The sequence below is a fragment of the Anomaloglossus baeobatrachus genome, chromosome 4 (assembly GCF_048569485.1).
Source record: "Anomaloglossus baeobatrachus isolate aAnoBae1 chromosome 4, aAnoBae1.hap1, whole genome shotgun sequence".
Classification (NCBI taxonomy): domain Eukaryota; kingdom Metazoa; phylum Chordata; class Amphibia; order Anura; family Aromobatidae; genus Anomaloglossus; species Anomaloglossus baeobatrachus.
In genome coordinates this window covers 109,624,695-109,639,463 of record NC_134356.1, presented here as the reverse complement: position 1 = coordinate 109,639,463, position 14,769 = coordinate 109,624,695, and the positions used below count along the sequence as shown (strand labels likewise).

General features: G+C 45.0%; 1 protein-coding gene across 1 annotated transcript in view; it reads right to left on the bottom strand.

Moving 5' to 3' along the window:
- LCP2 (lymphocyte cytosolic protein 2) overlaps positions 1-14,769 on the bottom strand; it is a 365,493-nt gene that overhangs the window by 235,623 nt on the left and 115,101 nt on the right. The window lies entirely within an intron of this gene.

The window sequence follows — 14,769 nt, the reverse complement described above, 5'->3', positions numbered from 1 at the left end:
TGTCTGAAAGAAAAACCACCTATCTTTAACATAAATTTAGGCATTGACCTGTTGACTCTTTTCCTACCTTTCTCCAGGAAAAGGGACTCCTTGCCAGCCCAGGCTAACTGTGGAACAATTTCAGAAAAAATAAAAACCCTTCCAGGAAACCAACATTTAAATGAAGAAAAATCAGAATCCATTTCCCATAAAAGGTCCAGCGTCCTGATTTTTCCTAAGTCATTACCCCCAGCATGAATAATAATTGCATTAGGACTAGGCCACTAACCGACTAACTTTCTCAGTTCTTTTCCAACCTCCCTCCAAGATAAACCTCTGAAACCATACCAAAGAACAGTTCTCAGAGTAGATCCTCTGTGATGCCCTCTCCTGGGCCCAGTAAATAAAGGAGTGGCCTAAAATCCATATGACTAAAGGACCTAAGAGAACAAAATGAATTTTTAATAAACAATTCCGGTCTCACATACAATTTATATCTATTCCATTCCCATCTTCCCAATTTCATAATCTGTTTGGACCCAAGGCCCATTCTTGCTGCCTCTGTAGCAGCTCCAATCCTGAAGGAGTGTGAAGAGATTTTTACCTCACCCGTACCCAATGTACCAAGACACTTCTTCAGAACAACATTGAATTGAAAAATTGTTGTTGGAGAAAGCTCCTTATGCAACAAAAATGCACCCCTTTGAGGGGCCCTTACTCCAAGCCAATTCCTCACATTCTGTACTGGACAAATCACATTACCAGGTAACTCGTTTAATTTAGTATAACACCCTTTACCTGCTTGATCCATCTTTGATTTCCTGATATAAATGAACAATGAAGATTTAATAATACTTACATCTTCTAAAAGAAGACCAGAATGCACCGATTTATTTGTAGCAACAAGTTCCCCAATACATAAGGCTGCGAAAAATGCCAAAACAAATGCAGTCCTAAAAAGACATGTTTCGTATTCATCCCTACAGACCGTGCTCAGTATTAACCAAAGCTTCTTGAGCAACTGAATAGAAATTGGGTGTCTATTGTCCGGCTTACCCACCTCCTTTCTATAGCCCTTTAAGAACTGATTCACAGGAAAGTAACTAAAATGGGATTACCCGCCAATTTTAGAAAAAAGGAAATTCCAGCCAAAAGTTTTGCTATAGAAGCAAACGACAACTTCCTAAGTACCAAACTATTAATCAATAACAAAATTGTCCGCAAATTATTATCATAATAACCCTTCTAAACAGAATCACAAAACCAGTCCAAACTTTCCATGCGGACGAAGAAATAAGCCCATGTTTTCGGAGCCACCGATCTCTCAATATATAATGGCATCAACTCCAAATTAAATTCCTCAGGTGTGCAGGACATGGTATCCCTTCTACTTCTGCCTCCGGAGCTAGTGAACGGAATATATTCCATTGGCAATGAGAAAGAGTATTAGCTACACCACTGGTACTAGAATGAATGAGACTAGCTTTTAACCAAATATTCATCATCAAGCAAACTAACACTAAGTGCCTCAATAACTTAGGTGCCCAAACACACTTAGAGGATAAAGTGTTAATGGCAAAAACGACTTCCTGACAATCAGACCTTAGCAAAATTTGTCTATTCTGCAATTGAGCTCCCCAAACCACAATCGCCACGATGATAGGAAATTATTCCAGAACTACTTTGTTGTCCAACACTCCATTAGCGACCCAAGAACTATTCCAAGCTTCAGCTGACCAAAAACATCTCAAACAAGAGCCATACCCATGATCACTAGATACAGCAGTAAACAACTGCGATTAATCCGAAGAAACAAAGGCATGCTGAATGTAACTATAGCCATTAAATGACCTAAAAAATTCAAACCAGATCAACAAATCCTCTCTTAAAGCCTTGGTTAACTGAATATGGGCTCTAGGGGAATGCAAACCCTTTGTAGCTTCGTACAAACTCCTAGAAAATACTCTCCCTATTGGGATCACACGCAACGCAAAATTTAACAAACCTAATAAAGACTGCAACTCCCTTAAGGTAGTCTTTTCTTTAGCCAACAAAAGCTCCAAAACTGACTCAGTTTAACCAACTTATCAGCTGACAATCTACCTTCCATCCGTTCAGAATCTAAAGTAATGCCCAAAAATTCAAGACAGCAGCAGGGACTCACTGTTTTTTCTTCTGCCAAAGGAATACCAAAGGTATTACATAAATCCTGAAACCGAACCAACAAATCAAAACAAACACTATCTGACACCTTACTAACAAACAAAAAAAATCATCTAATTAATGCTAAATTCCTCCGCTATCAAACAAGAACCATAAACACCAATGAATAACCGTCAACAAAGCTTCAAAATAATAAGCTAAAGAAAAAACCCATCGGTAAGCACATATCAAAATAATAACCATTATCAAATTGTAATCCCAAGGAATTAAATCGTTCAGGATCAACCGGTAAAAGCCTAAAAGCAGATTTTATGTCAGCTTTAGCTAACAGAGCATTAACTCCATGACTCCTAAGCAAATCCACTGTCTGGTCAAAAGAGGAATAATTGACTGATGCCTTCGACTTGTTGACCTCATCATTCAAGGAAGCCCCTCTTGGAAAGGGAAGCTGATGAATCAACCTAAAATTCCCTACTTCCTTCTTAGGAACAATACCCAACGGAGACAATCTAAAATTAAAAACCATGATTCCTCAAGGAAGCATCAAATTTATCCATAATCCAACATCATTCACACCCCATCTCATTGAAGGATGCACTGATAGTTTTTGTCTAAAGGACTCATCATAGTTGAGCCAAGTCATGCTGCCAAAATTGCGATATGCCTACAAAATTCCATCAATGTGCTGGAAAAGGCCACTACTATAGCCTGGGAACTTCTCACCAAGCACAGCAGAGTAGATACAAAAAGCTTCTAACCAGTAGAGTTGAGTGCGGTTCGTGGTTCGTAGTTCTCCAGTTCGCGGCTTGAGTGATTTTGGGGGCTGTTCTAGATCGAACTAGAACTCGAGCTTTTTGATAAAATCTCGATAGTTCTAGATACGTTCGAGAACGGTTCTAGCAGCAAAAAACCAGCTAATTCCTAGCTGGCTTTCCGCTGTAATAGTGTAAGTCACTCTGTGACTCACACTATTATGACATTTCAGTGTATAGTGTGCGGGAACTGCGCATTCAGATCACTGCTGTATGTATAATGACGATCGCCATTTTTTTTTTTTCCTTGTCCTCCTTCCCTAAGCGCGCGCGTGTAGTGGGGAGGGCCAGCATGTCAGCCAATCCCAGACATACACACAGCTAAGTGGACTTTTAGTAAGAGAAGCAACGGCATGTGTGATAGGATGTCCATGTCACATGTCCCTGCATTATAAAACCGGACATTTTCCTCCAGCACGCCATTATCTGCCTTCTGCGTCCTTGGTGTCAGACATCACTGGCGCAGCTCCTATCGCCGATACAGCTGTATTACACTCCATACACAGTGCTGTACAGCATAGGGATAGCACTTTCTATCAGTCCTTTTAAGGGCTCATACCGGCAGGGTCAGAGCCATAGGTGACAGGTCCTGAAAACAGAGTTTAACAGCTACACAAGATGACAGCGTCTGTGTAGCTAAGGTCAGGGATTTCCTCGCTGCATTTCCCCATTAGGAGGGATAGTAAGGCAGGCTTCCTTTCCTCTTCCCAGACCCACAACCCTGCCACTGTACCCTCCTGCCCTTTGCACACTCCAACTCATTGTTACTAAGCCATTATACTAGCAAACACTCAGTGAACTTAGTGGCATCCTAAACGTGGCTATTGGACTTCTGTATAGTCCCAGTAGTGCAAAGATATTTGCAGCACCTCTGCCTGCATTGCACACTCCAACTCATTATAACTAAGCCATTATACTAGCAAACACTGAGTGAACTTAGTGGCATCCTAAACGTGGCTATTGGACTTCTGTATAGTCCCACTAGTGCACAGATATTTGCAGCACCTCTGCCTGCATTGCACACTCAAACTCATTGTTACTAAGCCATTATACTAGCAAACACTGAGTGAACTTAGTGGCATCCTAAACGTGGCTATTGGACTTCTGTATAGTCCCAGTAGTGCACCAATATTTGCAGCACGTCTGCCTGCATTGCACACTCAAACTCATTGTTACTAAGCCATTATACTAGCAAACACTGAGTGAACTTAGTGGCATCCTAAACGTGGCTATTGGACTTCTGTATAGTCCCACTAGTGCAAAGATATTTGCAGCACGTCTGCCTGCATTGCACACTCAAACTCATTTGTTACTAAGCCATTATACTAGCAAACACTGAGTGAACTTAGTGGCATCCTAAACGTGGCTGTTGGACTTCTGTATTGTCCCACTAGCGCACAGATATTTGCAGCACGTCTGCCTGCATTGCACACTCAAACTCATTGTTACTTACTAAGACATTATAATACCAAAAATTGAGTAAACTTAGTGGCATACAAGAAGTGGCTGTTGTACTCCATTAGTGCCCCACTGGTGCAAATCTATGTGCAGCAACTCTGCATGACACCCTCCTGCTCTGTTTTTAATAAGCTATAATGATAGCAAAAAATACTGCCATTTAGTGGCATCATAGAACTGGCTGTTGTATTCCATTAGTGCCCCACTGGTGCCAAGCTATTTCTAGCACCTGTGCAGGACACCCTCCTGCTCTGTTTTTAATAAGCTATATTGATAGCAAAAAATACTGCCATTTAGTGGCATCATAGAACTGGATGTTGTATTCCATTATTGTCCCACTGGTGCCAAGCTATTTCTAGCACCTGTGCAGGACACCCTCCTGCTCTGTTTTTAATAAGCTATATTGATAGCAAAAAATACTGCCATTTAGTGGCATCATAGAACTGGATATTGTATTCCATTATTGTCCCACTGGTGCCAAGCTATTTCTAGCACCTGTGCAGGACACCCTCATGCACATTTTGCTACGCTAATGTTATAGCAAACTCAGGGAATTCATTGCTGCATTTGATAATTCGGAGGGATAGAAAGTGAGGCTTCCTTTAGCTTTTCCTTCTGTTCATAGACAGCATCTCCAAGTCCACACCCGAAGAGCAATTTCTCCTCCACGTGTAAGTGTGGAGAGGCAGCTAGTGCGCATGCGTGTGCCGATTTACCCCAGCTGCAGCCTAACTACAGTGTTTCACCTAGTGAGTATGCTCAGCCTGACTGTGCCATTGCTGAGGCTAAGTCTTCATTTCGGGATACAGCGCATGCTCCCACACTTAGTGCGAAAAGCCTCTTTGCACAGGTACTTGCATTCCGTGCCGGGTCTAAGTCCTGTTTTGTGCCGAGACACCATGCTAAAGCTGATAGTCTTTTTTCAGAGACTCTATTTCATGCAACTGACCATGCTCAGGCACTTACTGCATCGGAAACTAGGTCCGGTAATGAACTCTTTGGCCCTGCCCCTGATGTGGGGGGGCCCATGTAGACCACAGGGCATCAGGTGTCCTGACGATGTGGCCAGGCCACTCCCAAATGGCTTGCAGAGGCCCGCCCCTATGACTTGTCACCTCATTATTGATGGTCAGACGATGACTGGTGAGGTGTTTGTGTCGTGGCAGCCATGAGGTCATTATTGAAGTTGCGGTTCCAAATAGGACGCTAGTTATGCCACTCATGACGTGTCACTCTCCAGGAGGTGCATTGTGGTCCACCCTGGTTTGGGGCGGACCCAGGTTATAAATCGGGCTGGAGCCAACAAGGAGGTGCGCAGTCTTCTATTATGCTCCGAAAGAGCACACCTCCATGTGTTGAACCCATTGCGGCTTTAGGCCAGAGGTAGGCAGGGATAGGGCGTCGATGCAGGCCACCACCACAGTTGGTAACGCAGAACGGTTAAGACCAGCTCCTGTCCTACAAGTCCTGCTTGTGCGGCCCAGTGGCATTAACAGGCCTGCTGCTGCTGATGTGCCTGCTGTCCACAGGTGTGGCCCCAATGCACACGGTCAGCTTACTGAATGGCCCCTGTGATGTTAACAGGGAGTTCCTGGGCTGGGTGGGCGTGTGGACCCTCTGACGCTAACAGGGCTCCCAGTCTCAAGATCCGAGTGGCGTCTAACTCGGTTCAGGCAACTATTAGTTTCATAGCCACACAGATCTGTATCCTCCACCTAACCTTCCAGTTGCCAACCTCTCCTTTTCCATCTGGGAGCACGGTGGACATTGACTGCTGATGGGGATATATACCTTTCTCTTTCTTTTCTTATTAATTTTCGTTATATAGCGGTAACATAGTATATACCACCTTATCCAAATCTGCCAGTCCCACCGTAACAGATGGTGTTTCTTCATCAAATGTTACTTTTGCTTAACCACCAAACCCACGGACAAATTTGTCCTTTTTCAACTCATTTGGTATATGACCAAAAGTGCAACTCTGCAGGGACACCGTACTCAATGCCATCTCAGCACAGCAGCCAGCCCTCGGTCCCTCAGATGTGGACAAGTAAAAGACCATTTCCTCCTATCCATGACAAAGCGTTGAGATTCACTCTGTGCAGCACTGGTGTTTACTGGAAAAGCAGATCTAAGACTCCGTACCACCTTCTGCAGATACTCCTGTATACGTGCGTCCCTTTCTATGGCAGGAATTATTTCGCCAAATTTTGTCTTGTACCGGGGATCTAACAGTGTGGCAACCCAGTAGTTAGCATTACTTCGAATTCGTACAATCCGAGGGTCATGTTGTAGGTAATACAGCAAGAAGGCGCTCATGTGTCTTGTGCATCCAGTAGGACCAAGTCCTTGGTGTGTTGGTGGAAGAGAGGTGAGAATCGTGCCTCCTTCCTCTGCCCTCTCCCCCCAACCTCGCACAACCGAAATGTGAGCAAGCTCTCACTCATCTGCTGAGTCTTCCATGCCCATTGCCAGTTCGTCCTCCATTTCTTCATGGGCTCCTGCACCTTCCTCAACAATTTTTGCTGATACTATGCGCCCTTGTTAATCCCTATCCCCCACCATGACTGCCGCCTAGGTGCCGCTCAACGTATGGACCTTGTACATCTATTATCCCTTCTGCATATGACTCCTCCTGTACTTCCTCCCCTTCCTCTTGGACCAACACCTGACTCCGAATAATGCTTACAGTGTGCTCCATCTTGTAGATGACCAGAATTGTCACGCTGAGAATGGCATCGCCAGTGCTAAACATCTTCGTCGACATTTGTAAACTGTGTAGAAGGGTGCATAGGTCCTTGATCTGACACCACTCCAGCAGCGTGATCTGCACCACCTCTGGATCAAGTTAGCCCAGGGTATACATCATACTGTATTTCAGCAGGGCTCTGCAGTGCTGCCACAGACGCTGAAACATGTGCAGATTCCAATTCCTGCGTGTCGGAACATCGCATTTCCAGTGTTTAACCGCCAGACCCTAAAACTTCAGGAGCGATGAAAGTTGTTGAGCTGCTGGGTGCGAAGGATGAAAGTGAGCACATAGCAGCGTGCCCGCTGCACAAGGCCATGTAGGCCGGGATGGTATTTTAAAAATTGCTGGAGAATCAGATTCAACACGTGAGCCATACAAGGCACGTGTGTCACATTGCCCTGACGAAGGGCCGCAGACAGGTTTGCATCATTGCCGCACACGGCTGTTAAGTCACCAACATAGTCCACTCAATCAATTTGTACTCCGGTCGCCAGGTGACAACGTGTTCCTTTCGTGCATAGTGCTGATGATGGGAAAGGAGTCGATGCCAGCGGCGCAGGTGGACGCAGGTTATGGTCACCCACTGGGTTGCATTACCTTGACAGATACAGAACCACAGGCTGAATGTAGGTGGTGGGTATCTCACAGATGAAGTACCATCATTCAGCTACAACCAATGGGAAGACACCACACCCTTTTTTAGGCCCCTCCTGTCTGCAGACCACTGCCAGACAAAGCTATGAACCTTTTGTTACTGTTACCCCCAGTTCAGTTTTATGAGTTTGTGTGCTTGTTACCTGACTACTTTTCCTACTTGCTGTTTATGTACCTCGTTGGCCGATCCGCATTACACCTCTGCTTGTTTTCTGATTAAGTCCTGGCCATCCCATTCTGTTCCTCTTCCTCAATTAATGTTTTTGACCCTGCATGACTACTATTCTCTGGAACTGCAGCCTTCCACAGGTATTGATCAACTTGGGCCCTGTGTAATTCGAAATCACTGTATAGGGGTTAAAGGGTTTCAGGGTTCTGGGTGTCCAGCTTGGTGAGTGGCTTGCCTCTAGCCTATCCTTTACAGCCCATCTGAGTGTGTCGATCCAGGCAGGCGTTACACCGTGCCCTGGTCAGAAGGCCATGTAGGCCGGGATAGTGTTTTAAAAATTGCTGGACAACCAGGTTCAACACGTGAGCCATACAAGGCACGTGTTCCACATTGCCCTGAAGAAGGGTCGCAGACTGGTTTGCATCATTGTCACACCCGACCTTCCCTGGCTGCTGGTTGAGTGGAGACAACCATTGATGAAACTCGGTCTCACTCTCCAGAGCTAACCGTCCACAATTCCTCAGTGGTGTCTCACATTTCCCCTACATTTCAAAGTAAACATTTGACCGCCTGATGGCCTTGAGCTGTGCTGCCAGCATAGTAAGGAGGTGTGTGGGATTCCTTGGGCGCAGTTACAAGGAAGGGTGGACTGACCACACAGGGTTTGGGCCGAGGTGGAGGACCCACACGAGGTTGAGGAGGCAGAAGCAGTGGAGGAACTTGTACATACAGAGGAAGGATTGACACACAAGTCGTGGGGACGGCAAGACTTGTACAGCAAACCCTTCTCCATCTCTCACCATAGTTACCCAGTGCCCAGTCAGCAACATGTAACTCCCCTCTCCATGCTTACTGGTCCAAGTATCTGTGGTGAAATGCACCCTGTCACACACAGAGTTTCTCAAGGAATCGGTGAGGTTGTGTGCGACCTACTGTGGTAGCGCGGGCACGCCTTTCTTGGAGAAGGAGTGATGACTGGCCATCGGCTCTTGGGGCACTGCAATGGGCATAAGGTCTCGAAAATCCTCGGTCTCAAAAGGGTGTAAAGGCAGCCTTTCTGTTGCCAACAAGTTGCAGATGATGAAACTCAACCTCTTAGGCATGTCATGCCCTTCGAAAATCATGTAAAACACAGCGAGGGGACTCCAAACACAGTCTCCCTCGTTGCCACTAATTGGGCCACACACACCCCACTTGACTGGCATCAGTTGACCCCCCTTTTGAAAAAGAAAAAGATGCTTTGCATGAAGCACTCTCAAAAATACGCGTGCCTTTCCCGTCCCCTGGCTGACCCAGGGGAAGAAAAGTCCTCTGAGAGCCATGACTTGTTCATCTTGGTTCTTTTAGAAACACAGCGAGGGGTCTCCAACCACAGTCTCCCTTGTTGCCACTAATTGGGCCACACACACCCCACTTGACTGACATCAGTTGATGCCCCTTTTCAAAATGAAAAAGATGCTTTGCATGAAGCACTCTCAAAAATACGCGTGACTTTCCCGTCCCCTGGCTGACCCAGGGGAAGAAAAGTCCTCTGAGAGCCATGACTTGTTCATCTTGGTTCTTTTAGAAACACAGCGAAAGGTCTCCAACCACAGTCTCCCTCGTTGCCACTAATTGGGCCACACACACCCCACTTGACTTACATCAGTTGATGCCCCTTTTCAAAATGACAAAGATGCTTTGCATGAAGCACTCTCAAAAATACGCGTGCCTTTCCCGTCCCCTGGCTGACCCAGGGGAAGAAAAGTCCTCTGAGAGCCATGACTTGTTCATCTTGGTTCTTTTAGAAACACAGCGAGGGGTCTCCAACCACAGTCTCCCTCGTTGCCACTAATTGGGCCACACACACCCCACTTGACTGACATCAGTTGATGCCCCTTTTCCAAATGAAAAAGATGCTTTGCATGAAGCACTTTCAAAAATACGCGTGCCTTTCCCGTCCCCTGGCTGACCCAGGGGAAGAAAAGTCCTCTGAGAGCCATGACTTGTTCATCTTGGTTTTTTTAGAAACACAGCGAGGGGTCTCCAACCACAGTCTCCCTCGTTGCCACTAATTGGGCCACACACACCCCACTTGACTTACATCAGTTGACCCCCCTTTTGAAAAAGAAAAAGATGCTTTGCATGAAGCACTCTCAAAAATACGCGTGCCTTTCCCATCCCCTGGATGACCCAGGGGAAGAAAAGTCCTCTGAGAGCCATGACTTGTTCATCTTGGTTCTTTTAGAAACACAGCGAGGGGACTCCAACCACAGTCTCCCTCGTTGCGACTAATTGGGCCACACACACCCCACTTGACTGACATCAGTTGATGCCCCTTTTCAAAATGAAAAAGATGCTTTGCATGAAGCACTCTCAAAAATACGCGTGCCTTTCCCGTCCCCTGGCTGACCCAGGGGAAGAAAAGTCCTCTGAGAGCTATGTCCACATTGTCAGTGGACAGACGCGTGTGCTTATCTGCCAGCAGACCCCCAGCAGCACTGAAGACAGGTTCCGAGAGAACGCTGGCTGCAGGACACGACATGATCCCCAAGGCGTACGTGGCAATCTCAGGCAATTTATCCAGATTGGACGCCTAAAATGAGCAGGGCTCAAGTTGCACAGTAATGGCATCGATGTTTCCTTGCATATACTCATATATCTGTGTCCTCCTCTTTTTCCTTGTCCAGCTCTTTTGTTTTCGCATGAGTATATGTCCTTGTCACTTTCCCATGTGTTTGTGTTGTGTTGTGAGTTGTTTGTCACCTTTTGGACACCTTTGAGGGTGTTTTCTAGGTGTTTTTATGTGTTTGTGAATGCCTGCCACTGTTTCCTATGCAGTTCGAGTTCGGTTCGTCGAACGTTCGACGAACCGAACTCGAACGGGAGCTCCGTTCGGCGAACCGACCTCGAGCTGAACCACGACCGGTTCGCTCATCTCTACTAACCAGTTATTAAATGACTTAGGGATGGAATGCTTCCTATCATCCGCATCAATCTTATCATCTTTTTTTCTCACCCCTAGCTGGCAAATCTTTACCAGACGGGAGTAATGAAAAAAGATCAACAAATTCATTATTCCAAATGCACTCTTTTAAAGTCGCATTTAAATGGAAACCTAAAGGGCACATTTCACATGTCAAAGCTTCCTTTAAATATGGTTCAGCAACACCTGAAAACCTGCGTAACACAGGACGCTCATTGCTCATGTTTTAAGTAGCCCTACTATAGTCCCTAACCACACTAATCTCAGTAACTTCCCCTAAAACTTGCCTAACTACTTTCCTAAACTCACTCAACATACTATCATTAAAAGGATTACAAATGAAGAATGCAATATCTCACCACTCCTCGTATTCTGATCTGGATTGGCAGCCTTGCAGGGATCTTCAGTGCTCCCAGGAGTGGCCTATGGTGAGCATGGGGACTACCAGGCCTCAGCGTAGCTAGCTTGCCCGTCTTCTTCATCAGATGATCCAATCCTCTCGTCCCAAGCTGCAGCTGTAGCCTCTTCTGGACATGTACCCCGCTGCTGCGGATAGTCCCCAGCTCTTTTGCCGGCCACAGCTGCTCCCTGGGCCTCTGCTGCGCTTTTACGGCAGTGTCTGCTAGATGCATCTCCAGGTTGCCGCCATCTTGCCTCGGCACGCATCTCCTGTTGATGACACGCACTCTTGCGAGATCTCGGCAAAGATCTTACAGAGGGCGGTGACTTCCTCCTCTGCTTCTGACCGCTTCTGACTGGCTGAAGATGGCAGTGAGTAGACCTCTCGATTTCTCCTCTTCCTCTTTTCCAAACCGCCACTGTCAACACTGGGTGGTACAGGAATCTTCTACGGCAGCAACACAGCTTCAGACATCCCTGGAACCGACCCTGATTCTTCCTCCAGGACAGCAGCTTGACACTGCGTCTGTAGCCATTTCCTCAGGCACTTTTCTCCTCCCGCCTCCGCCGCTTTCTTCATCAGCTGCTCAAAGAGATTCTCCATCTGCTTCTTCAATCTAGTTCTTGTGGCGAATAACAGCTGACGCCGTAAATAGGCAGTTTAAATAGTGTCCTCTTCCCGCACTTTTAGGTGACAGACGAACAACAGTCCAGGAAAAGCCTGCTCATTAGACTGGAATAAACCAGATTGAACCTACTTGTGGAATACCACAGCTGAGTAGAAAAACCTTTAACCCCTTCATAACCAGAAGAAACAGTTAATCACATTTAATACAGATGAATAAATAATAGCTAAATGAGGGGGTCTGTGCGACCATGTGTCTTCCATGCTACAAAGCTATGGGGGGCCCTGGCATTAAAAAGGTTATTTGATGAAAACAAGTTATCACCAATCCAAGGGGTCCCTGGAATCAGTGATAACTTATTAATAGGTGGAATCTGACATGGGAAACCTCACTGATCAGAAAAATAAGGAACTTTTATCCTGACTGGTCACTTTTATCCCCATTTTAAAATGCAGTGGCAGGCCAAATGTGTGACCATAGAGCCAATCAGCCTCTTTAGGGATGCCAGGAACAGCAAAGTGCAGCAATCGCAGCCACTGAGGGAGTAAATGGAACAGTGGTCGGGTTGAACATGCACTCCATTCTAGTAAAGATAAACGTTCCCATGCTGCCGATGAGTTTGGCCCACAGCATTCGAACCCCAACTGATCAATGAGATTTCACTTATCCTGTGGAAAGATGATTACTTGTTTCCACTGGAAAACCCTGTAAGTGCATCTCTGCCACTGTTTAATGGTCACAGGACATGGAGGGGTTAAACTTCCAAGTATTTAATTTCTAATGGAAATAAATAATCTTCTAATATAAGAAAGATCAAATGACCTCGATACACAACATAATCCAACACAATATACTATGTCAAGACCACTAACACCACATAAAAGGGAGAAATACCTCCAAACCATGACCAGGCAACATGTTAATGACTGAATAGTGCCATATATAAACAGGCAAATACCATCACACCATGAACAGACCTCAAATTATCATCATATAGTTACCGAATAATACCTCATAAAAGAGAGAAATTCCATCACACTAGGACCAGACCACATACCACCACATAGTGACCAAATAATACCATATACAATAGACAAATACCACTAGACTATGACCAGACCGCATATTAACAACAAATAGTGACTGGATAATACCACATACGAGAAACAAATACCACCACAACATGAGTAGACCACACAGTACCACCACATAGTGACTAAATAACACCACATACAGGGGACAATTACCACCACACCATGACCAGCCCACATATTACCCCCACATGGTGAACAAATACTACCACATACCAGATAAAAATACCACCACACCAATACAAGACCACATACTACCACCACATAGTGATTACCACATACAAAAGACAATTACCACCACATCATGACCAGCCAACATAATACCACATAACATTCAAATAATACCTCATACAAGGAACAAATACCGCCAAACCATCTCCAAACTGCATATAACCTTCATATAGTGACCAAATAACACACTACTGTTCATTAATAAAATACTAATAACACTGATATTACCACCATTATATTATACCCAGGCGCTCTGTATATAGTGAATAGTATTCAGGTAATACAGAGATCACAAATGACATTATACACAGGAGCTCTGTGTATTTTATATAGTGTATAGCAGGGGTGGGCAATTAATTTTTTCAAGGGCCACATGAGAGACCATGACTGTTATTAAGCCTAAACCAATAGGCTGAAATTAATGTTGCTCAATATTAATATTAACACATCATTCATTTATTTTTTTTAACTAATATTAATTGTATCATTTAACATTGAGCAAAATTAAGTATGCTGACAGCCCCCCCATAAAACCCTCTTTACACAGTATGAACCCCCACACAGCCTCTATATACAATATAAGCCCCAACACAGCCCCCTAAAAAAAGCATGAGCCCATACACAGCCCATACATATAGTATGAGCCCACACTCAACCCCTATATACAGCATGAGGCCACAGAAAGCCCCCATATAAAGTCTGACCCCTCACACAACCCCCTATATACAGCATGAGGCGACACAAAGCCCTCATATACAGCATGAGCCCACACACAGCCCCAATATATAGTATGATCAGCCCTATATATAGTATAAGCCCAACATAGCCCCATATATAGAGTATGAGGTTCAAAACAGTCATCAATAGACAGTAATAACCCTCACATAGTCCAATGTAGACAGTACTAGATCCTGTATAGCCTGCTATATACAGTTGAACCCAAACGTTTACATGCACTGTCTAAAAAGACACATCTGCATGTTTTTCTCACTATCTGACATGAAATCAAAATAAACCTTTCCCATTTTAGGTCAATTAGGAACCAAAATGAATTATATTTGCCAAACGCCAGAACAATGAGAGAGAGAGAATGTTTTAAGGCATGTTTATTACTGTAAGTCAAAAGTTTACATATATTTCATTAGCATTTTGTACTTAAACTGCATGACTTGGGTCAAACATTTTGGATATCCTTCCCCAAGCTTCTCACAATAGTTGTTAGGAATTTGGGCCCCTTCTGTTACGGTTGCTGCGAGCACTGGAGACTATGTCCAGATTTCTTGCTACTGCACATGTGCGAGCGCTGGAGACTAAGTCCAGATTTCTTGCTACTGCACATGTGCGAGCGCTGGAGACTAAGTCCAGATTTCTTGCTACTGCACATGTGCGAGCGCTGGAGACTAAGTCCAGATTTCTTGCTACTGCACATGTGCGAGCGCCGGAGACTAAGTCCAATCTTGGAGCCATTGC